Source organism: Panthera onca, chromosome A1 (assembly GCF_046562875.1).
Source record: "Panthera onca isolate mPanOnc1 chromosome A1, mPanOnc1 haplotype 2, whole genome shotgun sequence".
Classification (NCBI taxonomy): Eukaryota; Metazoa; Chordata; class Mammalia; order Carnivora; family Felidae; genus Panthera; species Panthera onca.
In genome coordinates, this window is record NC_138339.1 from 88387157 (window position 1) to 88403674 (window position 16518).

Sequence of the window (16518 nt, forward strand, 5' to 3'; positions counted from 1 at the left end):
TCAGCTTTCTGTCACTATATATTAATTTGAATTTCCTAGACTATTATATAAATAATTTGTACTCTTTTTTTTCTAGCTTCTCTCAGCATATTTAGGTTGCAATCCTTCCATATTGCAAAATGTGTCAGTGATTCATTTTTTTATTGCTGTGTAGTATTCCATTGTTTTAATATACTATGGTGTTTATTCATTCACCTGTTGAAGGTAGAGCCATGCAGGTTAGACTTTAGATGCATGTACAGTTGTGATTGAGTTCTGCCTACTTTTCTAAGCCTGGTTCATCCTAATGTAAATCATATACGAAGTATTTCTGTGACAAAATATCAACACCTCAGGATTGGTAAACTATTACCCTTTTTTTCTTGAATTTAGGCTAGGTCTGTGTACTAAAACCATCGGTCATCTCTGTCAGTCAACCCTGAGGAAACAGTTTAGGAAAAACAGCTGATCTGAGAGACTTCAAGTTACTTAAAGCTTTCTCCTGAGTTTCATGGATTCTTCCCTTACTTGCTCTTTTGTTTCTATCTGTTTGAGGAAATTATCCAAAACGTAAGCGTTGGTAACTTTTTAAAAATAAAGATTAGGGGCACCTGGGTGGCTCAGTCAGTTGGGTGTATGACTTCAGCTCGGGTCATGATCTTGGGATTCATGAGTTCTAGCCCCGTGTCGGGCTCTGTGTTGCCAGCTCTGAGCCTGGAGCCTGCTTCGGATTCGGTGTCTCCCTCTCTGTCTGCCTCTCCCCACTTTCTCTCTCTCTCTCTCTCTCTCTCAAAGATAAATAAACGTTAAGAAAAAATTTAAAACAATAAATAAAAATAAAAAAATAAAAATATTAATTACAGCCTTATACCTGTAAGTCAGGAGTGAAAGATATATTTCATTAGGGGGAAAAACTTCTGTTTTATTTTATAATTTTAAGAGGTATTTTTAAAACTAAGAGTAAAATTTCCTTTTGAAATTTGAAAAATCTGTTGGTGTTAATCTTCTAATTGGTTGAAGGGCATAGGACTGAGACGGGGCAGATTTCTAATTTCATTGATTGGCACTGTAGGAAAATGCTCATATTTCGCAGGTATACCATTATTAATGCCCAATCCTGTAGTCCTTTTTCATGCAGAACTCCCACTGGGAGTACCACATGAGAAAGAAATGTAGGATGAGACCCGATTATTATAATTCACAAGACTAATTATGACTTTGAGTTTTCCTGGATAAGCTAATTCTTTCTGCACCCTGGGATCAGTAAGCACGAAAGTAGTCTCACAAGGATTTCGCTGCATTTAACATTACATATATTTATAAATAAATCCAAAGACATTAAATAGCCCTTCAATTCTCTGCTATTTTCTTTGTGTTGTGTTTTTTAAATGATAAGAAAAAATTAAGTAAGACAATGCCACAGGTGTAGTTTCACTAAAAAATAAAAATAACAAATAAGCTACACACCAATCATGTCTTTTTTGGCATTGACTCACTTGTTTTAAACAGACTGTTTATTTTTGTTGGCATCACTGGTGAATAAGACTAAACAGGGACATGGGGAAAGCAAGGATTAAAGAAAACTTGAAAGAAAGGAGAACCTCAGACAAATAAGAGTTGGAAGGAAAAGAGAGAAAGAGAAAGGCTGTTGTAAGATAAAAAGACTGGCAGGAGGGGCTCTGCTTAATTTTCATTTTTATTTGTGGAGGGCTTTGTGAGTGACATAAAATGATGAGATATTCTTGAATGATTTGGAATCTGTTCTTGATTTTTTGGTGTGACAAATCTCACAAACACTGATTCCAGAGTTTTCTGTGATGCCACTATCAACAAATCCCTCCAACGGCCTTTTTTATTCAGTCACCCATTGTACATTTATCTGAGAGGGAATTTCTTTGTGTACTGAGTAATTTCCATGTTGTGAGGTTTCTTGTCTTCAGTTACCTCCAGTTTTATGCTTTAGTCAGAAAACTCACATAGCATTCAAAAAGGAAAACTCAAAGCAATATAGACTTTTGTGCCTCTTACAAAGAATTAGCGCTGTGTGCCCCTACCAATATAGCAATATATTATATAAGGTCAATACTCCTTTTCACGTGCCTCTAATACAGATGCATTTTATGAGGTAGAACAGCAAACACTGAATCACTCTAGTAGAGATACACAAAACAAGTAATTATCGCTAGTTGCAGAAAATAATTATGCAGTTGTGTGATGAAAACCAGTTTTTAACTGGGAGGAGAAATTCTACCAAAAGAGCATGTGGAAAAGCTAAATGTTGTATTCTGGAAAATAAGCCATTCTATAAAACTTCCTAATGCAGCTGTATCATCCAGAAGAGGTACCATGCTTTTTTTTTTTTTTATAATAGCACATTGCATACTGCATGTAATGCAGTGTGCTCGTGTACAAGGCACACATAATTACTGCTATTTTCTGTTGGCTTTTCTGTCAAAATGACCATTTTCTTTATTATCAATTCATCTAATATTTTAGTAAGAATACCCTTTATTGTCATTTAATGCTTACCAGGTAGTCCTTGATTATGATTCAATAGACACCTAGGATCACTAGCCATTCTTATTTGGAGTCAGCTATTACTATCATAAATGTTATTGCATATTCTCTGTGTCCAAGATATATACAAAAGCATTTAGTATCAAAAAAAAAAAAAAGCTAATGGGGCTTTATTTGTAATGCAGCATATTTTTCTTCACATTATATGGGACATCAACGAAATGTGTACGTTTCTACAGAAGGTACTTATCTCAAATATCTACGGTGAGTCCCCACTGCTCTGACATATACCTAGCCCCCATTGAAGCCAAGAGGATTTTGTTTCCCTAATGTTAAGCATGGCCGTTCTGGGCCCTTTAACTAAATCCACTACCATGAATGAACTTAGAGCAGAAACAGCAAGTGCAGCTACATTTAGGCTTATATCAGCATTTCCGTTTAACACATTTTAAAACTACATTTAAGTAATGTGGAGGTTATGACATGAAGTGACAAAACCCAAGCATGTGAGCTGGATGAAACTATCTTTAGCCAGACTTCCTGGGCCAATGTAGTGAAGTATATGGGCTAAAGAAAGAGGCTCGGCTTTGCCTCTGAATTTTCAGGAGTGTGAAGGCTCTTTTTAAAGTCTTCATATTAAACATATCTTATCTATACACCATAATGGCATCTGTGGCCAGCAAACAAGCCCGTGAAGCTTGAGGAAGTTTCCATCCTAATCCTTTTGATTGCTTCTTGCTGCTTCCTCCCCCTCCCCGCCCCCCACAGTTGCTTGTTGGACTCCATACATACCACTACAAAATGAAAAGAACAAGCAAACAAGACTTCCTTTGGGGCAATATCTGTGGTTGGTTTTAAGTGAAATATAACTTTTCTGAGCAAAGCTTTGAAACTGGTTTAGTAATTTGGGGCTAAGAAAGAACTGGTCAAGATAGGACCTTTAAAAATCCATTTTATAATATGATGACCAGTGCAATTAAATGACAAATACATCTGCATTTAGCATATCTGTACACATGTATCTATATACTCTTAGAAAATGTAGAAACCTTGATGCATGTACCTAGGGCTCTGTATTCATTTTAGCTTACTTATTATTACTAACATCTTTGGGACACCTATCAATTGTAAATCTGTCGTTATCTCTTCATTTCCTAATTAGTTCTAGAGCTTGATAGTAAATGCATATGTTGGTGTGGTATATCACTTTGCCCTTAATAATAAATTATTATACACCATATTCTAAATGTTTTGCTAGACTAATATTTTCCATCGACAATTTCAACGATGCAGTAAAATCAAATATATATTCTCAAATTGTGTATATTGGGGTTTTTAATAGATCCTAAATATCACTAAATATTTTGCTCTTTTACAAGTTATTTTGTTTTAAAAGGGGTAAAGTGTTCTTTTAAAACTTGGCAAAATAAACATTTGTTGCTAATCTTATCGCTTGTTTTGCTTTAAAGCATGTTAATGATTTTTCTGATTATTTAATATTAACAAGTGCTCTTTTAAAAAAGTAGATCTGCTCATTTGGGGTATTGGGTTTTAAATATAATGTTAAGATTAGTGTGATTAAGTACTTTGAATTCTTAAATAATCATTTTAACCACTTCTAACAAATTTAAGTTGAATGCTTTTAAAAGTTCTTCCAAAACCATCGTCGGTTTTATTTTGTAAAATCTGCTTCAAAAATTAGTCTACCACTGTGAATGAATTGCTTTTAATAGAGAGATTGGGGGAAAAAAAGGAAAGGGAGATTTAGGAGAAGAAAAATGTCAAGTGAATCAATATGATTAATTAAATTAAATGTGGATTTATAAAACTCATATTCATAGATTTACACAATATATTCACAGTGACATTTAAAACATGTTTTGAAAATCCCTAAATAAAGTCCCATGTACATGAAGATATTTTCCATCTTTAAGAAATAAAAAAAAAACCCTTAACAACATAATAGAATTATACAACTTTACTGCCATCTCCTATACATTTCGATAGTTTTTTGACAGAAAAACCAGAACAATTTTAACATGTAAAAGTTTTAAAGAAAATTATATCCATTTTTGCTACTATCTAAGATGTTTATACTTAAGCCAATAGATAATCTTGACTACTAATGCAACACAAATAGTTTTTCTTGTTTTAAATTCACATCAAGGTCATTTTGATGTTAACCCATTAAGTCTACCTATATGGTGTTAACCCGTTAAGCTCGCTATGCTATTCTACTGGATGCCAAAATTGTTAAATTTAACAGGTCAAATATTTATGAAGAATGAATGTCAGTTTTTACAAGCTGTGAAATATGATGTGGAGGAAAGGAACTGGTTCTTAGGTTTCTGAAATTGCTTTTTAAAAATTCAGGTAATACAAAGATAAAAGTGGTACCTTAAACCTACTTGTAGAATTAACATCTATGAATGATAAAAATGACAACAGGAACATTAGCATTGCACAACAGCTAAAATAAGAGATTTGGAGAGAGTATTCAGGTTCAGACAGTACTTAATAGTGTGATTTGTACGCAAATCAATTTGACTTAAGAAAATGAACAGTCTTTAGGTATTAGTTCTGAGTTATAATTACTTCCATCCTCCCAAAAGTCTGTTAATGTTGGTGGGTTTCTCCCCCCAATCCTGTATGTTTCATATTAGTCTAAAATTTTTTCTTCCAGTTTTCATGAAGAGTATAGTATGTTGCTTTCACAAAAAATTCAGTCACAGCCCAAGCTATTTTAACAAATGACAATTTTTCCCCTGTAAAAAAGGCTCCAAGATAAAGATTTTTACATCACAGAAAAAAATGGAGGAAAATTGAGAGAATACTTTATTTCCTGTAGTAGCTTGCTATTGATGATGAAAAACAAGGAAACAAATGTAATTGGTAAAACAAACCCCAAGGGAAGTTTCAAGTATCTCAAACAGGGGAATATTCTTAGTTGTAAATAGCTCAGTTTTATTTCTAGAACCTAAAATATGTATCTCTGCCCCCCCACCCCAATCTCGCTTCCAATTTCAATACTTCAGCCTTATCAGAGTAAACAAGCTATTGTTAGAATAGAAAACCCAGCTAGGTCTGAGGGCCTGCTGCCACTTCCCTCTCTTCCTAGCACAATCCAGTGCCAATAGCTTTTGGAAAAGGGAAGAAAGAAAGGTCTGCTACTGTGCTGTGTGGAAGCAAAGGGGCAGAGGGGCATCACTTCAATCTCTTGGCTCTGGTCCTTTCTCTCTCGCATCTCCAGAGAAAAGAGATGCTCTTCATTCACAAAACAAAACAAGAAAATCTCTATAATTATTTTTGGCTCAGCTCCATTGAAATGCATTCTCCTGGAAGCATCTCTGTTTTAGATTAAAACAATGCTTAGAATATTCATTCTTTGCTCTTTCTTTCTCACTCACCCTGCACGTCACCCCCAACCACCGCTCTCCCCCAGCCCACCTCATTTTTCTCTTGCTTGCTTATTTCCCAGCCTTGGTTTCTTTTGCTCTCTGTCACTGCCTTTGGTTGTATTTTCTTTTTCTCAATCATACCAAACTTAGGCCTTAGAGTTTGTTAGCATCGATACCTACAAGTGCAACCTAAGGTCTCCATGTTCAATGTCAGTTGGTCAAGACTCATAACCTCTGCCAACCAGGAAGTTTCCCCAATCCTGTGTCCATCATCATATTTTATGATGGTTGATTTGTGATCTGATGTTTCAAAGCAAAAAGTAGGTGATTTCTAGCCTTTTCCTGTTCATTAAAATTGGGAATAAAATTTACTTTCTCTTTCCTCTAGCCGTCTTCAACGCACAGTCCTCAAAAGATGGATAAAATCTTCATTGTCCTTAGTAGGTGGTGGTTATTGAATTCCAGGGGTAAGGTATGGAAAATTTTTTAAATCCAAATTCCATCATTTAGTCACTGACAAAATTGAGCTCAAGAAATCAGAATGTATCTATTAATTTTTTTTTTTTCTATCACCAACTTTACCTTTGGTTTTGTTTTCCTTAATAAGGGCAAAAACTTTTACCATTTCTCTTTTTGTTAAGGGAAAAAAATTACAGCAAATGGAATATAGAATTCCTGCTTGTGTGTGCATATTAATAAAAGTTATCTGCGCTATGAAACATGGGGTTCTCTTCTCTAAACAGTGGGTTCATTTGTGCCCTGATTTTTATTTATACTGACGTATTTTGTGGAATTCCAACTTCTTATACCTTTCAATTCTTGGCAGCTGTAGACAAAAGTTGCTGATTAACCTTTCGTAGACAGAGGTAGATCTGATACCTACTTTGATGAGCATTATGTGTTTTTCTATTTCTCACTTTCTCATTGGAATAATTAATTTGTGCTCATTTCAAATTCTTGGTTGTTAGCAAAGGCATCCAACCTTAGTACCTATCACCCATGGAATGTATCCTATTTAGGGGTGCCTTCTTGCTCCTTTGAACAATGAATGTTTTGTGTGGAGACTGTAATCACATATAAGTAAGAAGTAGCCTTCCTGCACTATCTTGACGAACAAAACAAAATCCTGACAGTTGCCCAGATGTGAAAGGTCTCTGGGATTTCCTATCTGCCCAATAACACTAAAGTAATCTTGTAAACATGTATTTAAAAGAGTTTGAGAATCTATTTCTAAGCCCTCACAAGAACCCTGATTACTGAACTCTATTTGGTTTACCAAGTAGAGAGAAAGAAAAGAAAAAAAAAAAGAAAAAAAAAGGAAAACCACACACACTGCAATTAATTACACTGTAAACATTTAATAAATATTCTTTCTTTCTATCCTTGCCCTTTTCAAAAGGAAAGGTGGTAATTTACATGTGCTATGCCTTTTTCTTCTCATTGTTTTATTTCTTTTCTTCCTGGCTTTCTTTAACTTGTGTAGAAAAGAGGTGGACATGTTTGAGGAGATAGAAATGTTTACCTAGTACATTTATTTTGTCATATAATAAAACAGCCTAGGCACCTTCTACTTTGTCTTAGAAGCTTTGTTAAACCACTAGTTCTGGAAGCTGCATTTTAATTACAAAATATTGTAAAGGAAATACAGTAGGAATACACAATCCTTGATTCTCAGCCAAATGAGAGGAAGTTTAATAGCAATGTATAGTTGCAGGAATGGTTATGTTGGGGATCCATATGCATTTTCAACTCACACATTCAGGCAGTGCAATAAAGCAGGGAAAAAACAGCTGATACACAAAAGGGACCGTCTAGACAGTACCCCATCAGTCTGGCTAAATTTGGTGCTGGCATTCCCAATGGGATTGTAATATAATTGTTCTGGTGTCTGCGTTCATTCCCCCTGTCAAACACCATTCCAAATATATATCCTTCTCCCCCCAACCCTTTTCCTTCCATAAATGTGAAGCCCAAATTGTGCCATGCTAGAGAGAGTGTTAGATGGCCCAACACCAAGAAAATGTTATAATTTAGCAAAATCACATTGTTCACTTTCTTAAAAAAAAAATCCCTGTTACTTCCTAAGTCCAAACAGAATTAATTCCACTCAGATTTTGATAATTTAAATTAGAACATGGAAAAATTTACATGCAAATACAAATAACCTTGAAATATTGAGCACTTCAGATGAAAGTAAATAGACCTTTTTACTCCTTTATATTTATTAACCTTTGTTAGAAAATTTAACAGAAATCAGAGATGTGAAAGTGTAATGATGGACATGGATCATAAATTCTAATGAAGGAAAGGCTAATGAAAAAATGTTAAGCAAAAGCACTGAAAAAATGTAAATTGTGTATTTTTTCTTTCTTGGGTTTAAAAGCCATAATATTTTTTGGTCTCTAGCCATCTTTTGAAAGTTAAATTTCTGTTAATTTATATATGAATGCTTCAATTTTTTTGGCTTTTTAAAGGAGAAACCAGAAATATTGATTCAGTGACTTGTGGTAATTACAATTAATATTTTCTAAATATTCTGGTTTAAGACATCACGAAAATGAAAAGCACTACTTACAGAGTAAAATAAGCTAAACATCCTATCATTAAAATGAATAATGCATACATTATTGATGAAAATGCTTATAATCTAAAAACTTCCACACCATTGAAATTTAGGTGGTCAGATTTATTTTCAAGAAAAATGCAGATTTTGGGATTGCCATATGAAACAATAACCAAATACACTTACTTTATTTTCTGTTCCAAAGTGTCACCTCTGGGCATTGTTTAGATATTAAAATTGACCAGGAAATGTATTTTTTTAATTTTTTTTTTAATTCCAAGAAAAATTATCTTGAGAAAGAGGCTGGGCTGTTTTGTTTTATTAATTATGGGTGTATATTTGTACTTCCTGTTTGGAGGTTAGTAATCCTTTCTCTGATCCTATAGAAAGAATTTGTCTCCCATCTCAGCAGTTTTGAGATGCTAGGTAGACTAGGATCTCAAGTGAGTTAACAAAGTCCGCACCCTCATCAGGGACCACTCTAACTAGAGCAAATTCAAAGGAAATACTTCAGGCACTAGATCCTGGCTTTATCCAACTTTAGGAGGCTGAGAGAGTGGTACACCAACCAAGACTGGGCTAACGAGAAATGGCTGTTCCAGGAAGAAGCAAGACACAGGGCCTCAACCCGCACAAAGACAGAGCACAATTGCACAGAAAATCACCACCAAAGCAATCAGGAAATATTCAGATACATTTTACAGAGGTCTTAAAATTCTCATGTAAAAATGAATGATGAAAGATTATAGAAGTCTTAAAATTCTCACGTGGAAAAATAAGATTAAGAGATTGTGTCTTCTCATTTTTAATTTTTAAAGGTAGCGACTTCATATTTTTTTCCTTCATTGTATGACATTTTTCTTCCGACTTTGTACATGGGTATGAGAAACAGGTCGTTTAAAAAAGACAAAATAATGATATTTGAACAGTGATTGCCTAGAACAGGGTGGTTTGCTTGTGATTGTTTTTTAATCACTTTATTTTATTTTTTTACATTATGTACAGGCGGAAAGTGAAAGAAAGGCAGGCTGTAGGCCTCTCTGAGATGAAACAGTGTGGCAAAATCTGAGTTTTATACTTGATTCTCAAACTATTGAATAATATCCTATGAGACCTCTTAGGTCTTAACTGGATTAAAATGAATATATTTGTGCTCTGGCTCTTTTCAGCTAACTAATGTGCATGTGAATTGATAGTGTGCGAGGGAGCCGGTGAGAGCAAGTGTATGTGACACAGGGAAAGGATGCGGGCTCCGGGCTGAGGGTGACTATGAAGGAGCGTGCAGGAGGGTGTGGGCTGCCTCCAAGAGTGAGAGCAATGAAAATTAGCAGGCCTTGGGGTCTGGTGCATTTTGTCGAGAGCCAGAAGAGAAGCTTAGCTGGGAGATGAGGAGGGAGGGGAAGCATGGTGAAGGGAGGGAGGGGAAGGGGGTGTGGCGTGTGCGTGTGCGTGTGTGTGCGCGTGTGTGTTGGCTCTGAGATGTCAGTTATGGCTGAGCCTTGGGTTTTTGTTTTGTCGGTTCCTAGCGTAAATAGGCTGGAATCTCAGGTTCAGGTTGGAGTGCGTGCAAAGGCATCATCGTTCGAGTTTCTTTTTCTGGCCCTTCGCTAGGGCTGCTGCTCCGAACATCGCCGCTGCTTCAGAGCAGTGGGGGGAGCAGCAAGGGATGGGGGTCTGTCTGCAGCTGCCCCTCTCACACTTGAATAAAAGAACTTTTTTTCAGGGGTAGGGAAGCTGTGAATACCTTTCCCAATAAGAGATGAGGCATATTGAAAACTATATTAAATTACCCTGATTAACAATTTAGCCACGAACAGGGGAGCTTTGGGAGATCTCTATAGGCAGGACTGGGGGCTATTCATGCCAGCAGCTAAGAGGTCGAAAGGTTTCTGAAGTTCACAGGCTCAGAGCCTTTGTTATGCTAACAGACAATCTCAAATCAGCTGCCTAGTGGAGTGTGAAATATAAATGATTCCTTGAGAACTTCCAATAAGTTGTCACTCTTGCTCTCCAAATACCGGGACAGGCTGCTAATTTCTAGCAGGCCCTTTTGCAACATCACTAGCCCTAAATGAATGCCTTTGTAGTTCAAATAATCTTTTCAAGGGAGCTGTCCTATCATCATAGCCCAAATGCATCTTGGTTTTGACTATTAAATGAAAATCAGGGCTCAGCAGTGCTTGACTTTTCCAAGCGGTCCGATGTTTGGGAAGGGTGGCGGCAGCTCTCATGCACAACAAGTTAGCACCCACTGCAGGAGGGCCAGGGCATTAATAACAGCTCGAGGCCCCAGGAGCTACCCCAACTCTCACCCCCACTCCCTACCAGGAACAATGCTCTGGGAGAGATTTACGTGGCTTCCCTCAGGCTAGACTACCTTCCTCTTTCAACCACACCAACATCTCTCTGATTTATGGACCCTCTGTCCAAGAGGACAGCCAGCTGACCTGCGAGCATCTGACTGGTCACTTCGAAGCATCAGCTTTGGAGATGGATGTATTCATTCTTCAGGGCATGCAAGGCCAAGGGGAAGAGGGCAAGGTGTGTGTGTCCAGGCTGTGCCCCTGGTATCAGATGCTTGTGGATATTATTTTATCATTTTCCCATAAGGAAGATAGGAACATGGCTTCTGATCTTGGGTGTGACCCATTGAGCATGTCCAGATGGATAGAAAGAGGTCCTGGTCCTCTGAGTCTGAATTACAAAGCTTTTTAAATGAGGAAAACCACTTCCCATTCCAAAACCAACACAAGTTGGAGGCAGTGGGAATGAGAATCTATCTGGGAAAGCATGTGCCCAAATTAAACATTCTACTAAGAAAGGACAAAGCTAATTTATACAAATAAAGAAAACACATGAAAGAGAGGACAGAAACCAAGGAAATTAGAAATCCGTCTCCATCGATCTTGCCAAAGGAAGGTCTTGCCTTAACAGTAATAATTTAGGTCCTAAAAACGTTGATATTTCTGACTCTATGTGCTCTACTTCTTTGCTGAAATACAAAAAAGTCCATGATATCACAGAAGTCTCTGGGGTTTTTTTTTTTCCAGACAGAGCAGGTTTGATTTTTGTCAGGGAATTGGGGGGAAAAAAAACAAATGGGCTGTATTTCTTAATATATTCCTAAGGTAAGTTTATAAACTTATAAATGTACAAAAGCAATATATTTTAATACACCCTTAGGTAACTTCATAAATCTTGATGATGCAGCTCTACAGAAAAACCAAAAGCCTGATTCCCCTTCATCTTCTTCCTCTAACTACGATTTAAAATACTACACCAAAAGTGTTTGGGGGAGTTCATTTTGATTGGTATAGAAACTGGTGTAAGTAAACACTTTTTTTTTTTTTTTTTTTTTTTTGCTTTGGATATACCAAGACTTATCACTATATATTGATAATTAAATATAAAAAAGCAGTAGTATAACTTATACCAATTTTGAAATGACCTAGCTTACATGTTTAAATCTTATTTTTAAAAAAGCCAGGACACAAAATACAATAGGAAAGGACTCTGGGATTCAACTCAGAGAATCTGGCCATCAGAATAGGAGAGAGTGTTTAGTAATCAGGTCATTATTTGTCTTTCAAATCCGTATTTGTTTCACTCAGTAAAACAATCTGCAAATAATATTGGCTAGAAAAATTAGTTCAGATTACTGACATTGAAGGAGTAAAAATAAAGTTTGTGGTTTCTTCTGCCAAATACCAGAATTAGATACTAATTTGTTACTGATCCCCTCACACCCTTTTCAGAGGGACTTAGGATCCTGGATATCCTTATTTCAGAGATAGCAGAATGATTGGCTTCGGATGCACTTCTAATTAATTACACACAGAAAGGCAATAGCTCAAAGTTCAGTGGATCTGACACAACTTGCTTAAATTTAACTTTTCATCCCCTCTCCGTTTAAAAATTTTTAATTAATATGAAACTATAAGCATCTACATGTTATTGACACATGCTGGATATTCAGAAAAGAAACACCTTCTCTGTGCTTCCGAATACTTATTTTACCTCTTCCAAGTGTCCTCTCTCTTTCCGTCTTTAACACATCAAAACAGGGAAGAAAGCGCTTTTGTGTTATAACTACAGAGAAAACATTTGAGAATGTGTCAATGCTGTGAATACCAGCACCAGTTTGGGGGTTGGTTTGTTTTTCCCCCTGCCGTGGTATTTCTTTTCCCTTTGCTTTTGCAGTCTTTAAACTCTGACCACTTTGAGAAAAGCAATGGTTGAAATGAAAAGTTAGGACAAATTGTGTTAAACCTGTGTGTTGCCAGAATATGAGCATGATGAAAGCAGTGTTAGGACATTACAGACCCAGAGCAGCTCTCCACACACAGAAAATTAAAATAAAAAATAAAAAGCTGGTCTTTTTTCTTTTTTTTTTTACTTTCTTAAATACTTAAGACCTGAGACAAAAGGAATCCCTATTTAAAAAAAAAACAAAAAACAAAAAACAACTTTCCAAGGTCGCCATTTCTCCAGATTGGGGGTATCTGAATGCGTGCGTTTGTGTATGTGCATGTGAGAGTGTGTTTGGAGAGAAAAGAAAGAATGGGGGAGGAGGAAGGGCAGATAACTTTACTGACATATTAATTCTTTAGATAGTAGTAAATGAATGGTCCAAATAGACATTTGTTTCCCTTAATAGGTTTTGTACAGGTCTCTTACAAGCTGTGGCATATGCTTCATTTATATGTATATTTATTTAGAAGGATTGAGAATAATAGGTGTAGTTTGTCTATAGTCACAGTTATTATTTAAAGTCCAAAGAGGTTACAACTTTTTTCTACCCCAAACACGAATACAAAGGTCTCTTGTATGTGCTTCCTTGCATTACGTTCAAGGCCAATTAAAAATAAAGGTAATATTCTAACTCTCGAGCCTTGGGAGGAGAAAGGAGGCTAAAAGGCAAAATGACTCCAAGATGGCTGCCTCTTCCTTCTTCCCCCTCCTTTCTGCCTATTTTCCACATAGAAATTAATGTAATATTTTGTTTAGAAATCACATTGTAGGTCATTTGCAAATGAGGCAGCCTCGGAGGCACCAGTATCTGCCTAGAATACTCTCACGATGCCATCGAGGTATGGAGAGATTAAAATGCAAACATTCAAATGTATTTAGATTTGTACACAGTGGCTAGACTCACACACATACACACTTGAATGTATGAACAACACACACAGCTGCAAATGGAATAAAGGGCTGAAATCCTTCTTAATTCTTAGGACAGAGGGCAAAGGAGGGCGCCAGGCCACCTCCTTCCTCCCCAAAGGTTCGAAAATACCCTGTTCATGGTCTGGATTCGATTTTTTAAAAAAGATATATCTTTCTGATGACTCTCTCATTAGGCAGACTTCTAAAGTCTGGGGAGACAAGATTTCCATAAATTATCTCTCTAACTCATCTCATGCTGGTACAAAATGCAACGCTAAAATTGTTTTTTTTTTTTTTTTACTTTTGCATTTTTTTAAAAGAGAGAATAGCAAGCTAACCAGCTTCCTGACTAACATGTTAAAGGATTAAGATCACTGGTAATTACTGCTATTAATTATAATAAATATATATTCTCAGTGATAAAATCCCACCCATAAAGCTAAACTAAAATCATGTCGAGAATAAATAAAAGTATATTTGGGGCTTTATAACAGATTTATAGCAGGTTACTCTCTAGACTGAAGTGCACTAGGCATAGAACAAAGCAAATGGTTTAGTTCCTATAGGAAATATATTAAAAAGGAAAAAAAAAGAAAAAAGCCCACAACCCTTTATCTAAAAGCCATCAGGGACAAGCACTCAATACAAGTTAACAAGCAGGAACTGATAAGATAACATTTATATGAGGTCAGAAGTCAAATGCCAGTCAAAGGCTTTTAACCTCTTGGGTCATAAACAGGAATAGTTAAAAGTGAGAGGTAGTTATTTATCGGATATTAAGGGTACCTGATCATTGCCAGAGAATCACCAATGATGAAACTAATTAGGATTTATAGAAAAAGAACTTTGTAGCTGTTCAAAGAAAATTAACCTACAAACCCATCATTCTGCAATTGGTAGAGAGAAAAACAAACAAAAAAACCCACCCTTCTTTTGAGGGGGAAAAGAAATCTAGCAATTTAAACAGATTTAGTAACAAAATCTCTCTCAGAAACAATATTTAAAGTTAATGTATATAGATTAATATATGCTAAATGATAGACCTTGTAAATTCTGTATTAACCATCTTAAAACAAAAAGAAGCATCACATAATTTATTTTCAATTTTTGTTCTTTTTCTTTTATTCCCTCCTTCACACCTCCTAAATTAGACAGGATATAACTCCGATTTCACAATACTTCTTGCCCTCAGAATGCCGTCATTTATAAATTTAAAAATATATATGTATTCTAATAGCAATTATTTGAAAACATCAGAATATCGAAACTGCTTAATTAAAATTTTATCTTCATCTATCCAGAGAAACAGATGTCTCTTCCTTTATTTGCTGTCAGGATATTTTCCTTTGTTTTGATTTTTGTCCTTTTTGTCTTTTTTTTAGGTTCACATTCCAAACAGTTCTTGGTCTCAGAGTCCATGCTGGCTTATATTTTCAAAGCATACCACCCCCCCCCCCTTTTTTTTTCTCTTTTGCAATAAAAGAAAGCAGATCTAGATATTTCTTTCTAGAGAGAGATAGAGGGATTGTTGTTAGGCCTGCTAAGGCCCACTGTTTCTTTAAACAGAGTCCACAATACACTAGGCGAACATTGTGGATTTAAAATGCTTTTAAATATTTATCAGAAGTATTTTATCATCATATTCAAATGACACCTGGAGTGCACTCACCTTTATTGACAATCTCTGTTCTGAAAGTCCATTTGCTTCCTTAAAGCCCCCCAAGCAGAACAAGGACTACCCGTTTTCATTCAGTTAATGTTTAGTAAAAAACCAAGCAACCTTAATCAGCATGCTGATTGCATCGTCAACTAACAAATAATTTACTACTCTGAGCATTGCATTCCATTAAAAGCTCATTAAATTTTCTGTTCTCCAATGGGAGGTTTAGCTTTTGAACTGCATGCTTTTGCTTCGAATGATCATTTATTCAATTTTTGCAAAATGTTGTGTTTTTTTTTTTTTTTCCTAAAGTATAGGTGAGCATTTCAATACCTATAGACTACAGGCATATGGAAACACAGTTCAGGGTTTGAGAATGTTCCATTTGATTTATAGACTCTGTTTAATAAAAATTCAACATAATCTCTTGCACTTTTAGAAAATCCTGAAATCACTGAGTATATCTGTGCTTATGTGTGACCCAAACATAGCCTCAGAAATATTAATACATAATATAAAATATCAAATCCCCTTTTTAGAGCTTCGACTTTCCTTTTCCACGTATTACAGCTATTGCTATTTTTAGGATTTTTATCCTTATAAATAGCTGTTTTCTATTGATTCAAAAAGGAGCATGACACCACAAAGATCTTACCATATTTGATGCCAAACTTAATACCTTGGGTGTGTGTGGGGTGGGGTGGGGGGGTGGCTAGTTACCCAAAGAAATCCACATTTTCCGGGGTTTACACATTTTTTACAAACTCACAATCCCCTGAATTATTTTCATGCCCAGACTCAACTAGGAAAGAGTATATTTATTATTTTTAATTTAGGCAAATGTAGGAAAATATCGGCCCCCAAATTAACATGCATCTTTGGATTGCTAATTGTGCTCATTGCAAATTTGGGTCATTTTGCATGAGTGACTCTAATGTAGGTCTGAGATTGCCATGCAGCGCAGTGGATTCCTGATTCCCCGCGCTAATCCTGAACTCGGTGATTGTGTCAGGTGCAGTTCTGTATGCTCTAGCAGCTGGCTCATCCTCATCAATGCAAATAAGGCAACTCCTACAATCAGAGCCTTGTGAGTGTGAGGCCTGATTGCTGAGGGCAGGCTAAAGCACTACACAGACTCTCACTTTCAAATCACGCTAAGTGACAAGACAACTGCAATGTCCCTCCAGTTCAAAATCAACCTTTTGAAAACAAAACAAGAAGAGGATGGCTACAAAGAA

The 16518-nt window shown here is 36.1% G+C and overlaps 1 long non-coding RNA gene across 1 annotated transcript in view; it reads right to left on the bottom strand.

Annotated features, from left to right (window-relative positions):
* LOC132681197 (uncharacterized) overlaps positions 1-15414 on the bottom strand; it is a 39614-nt gene extending 24200 nt beyond the window's left edge. Inside the window, exon 1 of the long non-coding RNA XR_009610939.2 lies at positions 15290-15414. This is a non-coding gene — a long non-coding RNA (uncharacterized LOC132681197). The remainder of the gene's footprint in view (positions 1-15289) is intronic.
* Between the last annotated feature and the right edge of the window lie 1104 nt (positions 15415-16518).